This window comes from Gymnoscopelus braueri (assembly GCF_963280865.1).
Source record: "Gymnoscopelus braueri genome assembly, chromosome: 8".
NCBI lineage: Eukaryota > Metazoa > Chordata > Actinopteri > Myctophiformes > Myctophidae > Gymnoscopelus > Gymnoscopelus braueri.
Genome location: NC_137609.1, coordinates 56,932,505 through 56,935,553, shown reverse-complemented (window position 1 = coordinate 56,935,553; position 3,049 = coordinate 56,932,505).

The following is a 3,049-nucleotide window of genomic DNA, read 5'->3' as shown; positions in this document are numbered from 1 at the left end:
TGGGCCTCACTGCCTCACGGGCCTCACTGGCCTCATGGGCCTCACTGCCTCACGGGCCTCACGGGCCTCATGGGCCTCACTGCCTCACGGGCCTCACGGGCCTCATGGGCCTCACTGCCTCACGGGCCTCACGGGCCTCACGGGCCTCATGGGCCTCACTGCCTCACGGGCCTCACGGGCCTCATGGGCCTCACTGCCTCACGGGCCTCACTGCCTCACGGGCCTCAGTGTCTCACGGGCCTCACTGCCTCACTGCCTCACTGCCTCACTGCCTCACGGGCCTCATGGGCCTCACTGCCTCACGGGCCTCACTGCCTCACTGCCTCACTGCCTCACTGCCTCACGGGCCTCATGGGCCTCACTGCCTCACTGCCTCACGGGCCTCACGGGCCTCATGGGCCTCACTGCCTCACGGGCCTCACGGGCCTCATGGGCCTCACTGCCTCACGGGCCTCACGGGCCTCATGGGCCTCACTGCCTCACGGGCCTCACGGGCCTCATGGGCCTCACTGCCTCACGGGCCTCACGGGCCTCACGGGCCTCATGGGCCTCACTGCCTCACGGGCCTCATGGGCCTCACTGCCTCACGGGCCTCATGGGCTTCATGGGCCTCATGGGCCTCACTGCCTCACGGGCCTCATGGGCCTCACTGCCTCATGGGCCTCATGGGCCTCACTGCCTCATGGGCTTCATGGGCCTCATGGGCCTCACGGGCTTCATGGCGAGATGCCCCTTTACCCCGAGGTCTGTGCCACGGCCTCTTGATCAACGCCGTCCGCATTTATCAGGTTCTACTGCATGAGTGTGGCAGACAGCACCCCCATCACTGAGTGTGTGTGTGGGCTCCACAACAGCTCTTTGTGTGCTTTAAGCAGGAGCTTAGGTAGAGTAGACCACTGTCCCACTGGGAAGTGATCCAGCAGGGCCCAGATGGTTTAGAGACCGTCTGGGCACCTAGAGGCTGATAATATACTGACAGTGTGTCTAGAGGCTGATAATATACTGACAGTGTGTCTATAGGCTGATAATATACTGACAGTGTGTCTATAGGCTGATAATATCCTGACAGTGTGTCTATAGGCTGATAATATACTGACAGTGTGTCTATAGGCTGATAATATACTGACAGTGTGTCTAGAGGCTGATAATATACTGACAGTGTGTCTATAGGCTGATAATATACTGACAGTGTGTCTAGAGGCTGATAATATACTGACAGTGTGTCTAGAGGCTGATAATATACTGACAGTGTGTCTAGAGGCTGATAATATACTGACAGTGTGTCTATAGGCTGATAATATACTGACAGTGTGTCTAGAGGCTGATAATATACTGACAGTGTGTCTAGAGGCTGATAATATACTGACAGTGTGTCTAGAGGCTGATAATATACTGACAGTGTGTCTATAGGCTGATAATATACTGACAGTGTGTCTAGAGGCTGATAATATACTGACAGTGTGTCTAGAGGCTGATAATATACTGACAGTGTGTCTATAGGCTGATAATATACTGACAGTGTGTCTAGAGGCTGATAATATACTGACAGTGTGTCTAGAGGCTGATAATATACTGACAGTGTCTCTATAGGCTGATAATATACTGACAGTGTGTCTAGAGGCTGATAATATACTGACAGTGTGTCTAGAGGCTGATAATATACTGACAGTGTGTCTATAGGCTGATAATATACTGACAGTGTGTCTATAGGCTGATAATATACTGACAGTGTGTCTAGAAGCTGATAATATACTGACAGTGTGTCTAGAGGCTGATAATATACTGACAGTGTGTCTAGAGGCTGATAATATACTGACAGTGTGTCTATAGGCTGATAATATACTGACAGTGTGTCTAGAGGCTGATAATATACTGACAGTGTGTCTAGAAGCTGATAATATACTGACAGTGTGTCTAGAGGCTGATAATATACTGACAGTGTGTCTAGAGGCTGATAATATACTGACAGTGTGTCTAGAAGCTGATAATATACTGACAGTGTGTCTAGAAGCTGATAATATACTGACAGTGTGTCGCAGATTCGACTCCTGATCGGGAGTCCCGATCAGGAGTCGAGGACGTCCCGATTCGGGACGTCCTTTTCTGCGTGTCACCCCCCCATCTCCCTCCTGGGCGCTGTGGAATGGTGCGTCTCTGACAGAGATCTGCACAGCAGCAACATGGTCGACTCCATCTATATTCACACAGCAGCAACACGGCCAACAAGTATATAGTCCTCCTATGATATAAACTAGGAAGTGATGTCTTACATTAAACTCAAGGTAAAAATCACCCCATGCTCCTGTAGTATAAACTGGGAAGTGATGCCTTCCCTTTAAACGTGAGGTAAAAATCACCCCATGCTCCTGTATTATAAACTAGGAAGTGATGCCTTCCATTAAACGTGAGGTAAAAACCACCCCATGCTCTGTATTATAAACTAGGAAGTGATGCCTTCCATAAAACATGAGGTAAAAACCACCCCATGCTCTCCTGTATTATAAACTAGGAAGTGATGCCTTATACATTAAACTCAGGGTAAAAATCACCCCATGCTCCTGTATTATAAACTAGGAAGTGATGCCTTACATTAAACTCAGGGTAAAAAACACCCCATGCTCCTGTATTATAAACTAGGAAGTGATGCCTTACATTAAACTCAGGGTAAAAAACACCCCATGCTCCTGTATTATAAACTAGGAAGTGATGCCTTACATTAAACTCAGGGTAAAAATCACCCCATGCTCCTGTATTATAAACTAGGAAGTGATGCCTTACATTAATCTCAGGGTAAAAAACACCCCATGCTCCTGTATTATAAACTAGGAAGTGATGCCTTACATTAATCTCAGGGTAAAAAAACACCCCATGCTCCTGTATTATTAACTAGGAAGTGATGCCTTACATTAAACTCAGGGTAAAAAACACCCCATGCTCCTGTATTATAAACTAGGAAGTGTTGCCTTACATTAAACTCAGGGTAAAAAACACCCCATGCTCCTGTATTATTAACTAGGAAGTGATGCCTTACATTAATCTCAGGGTAAAA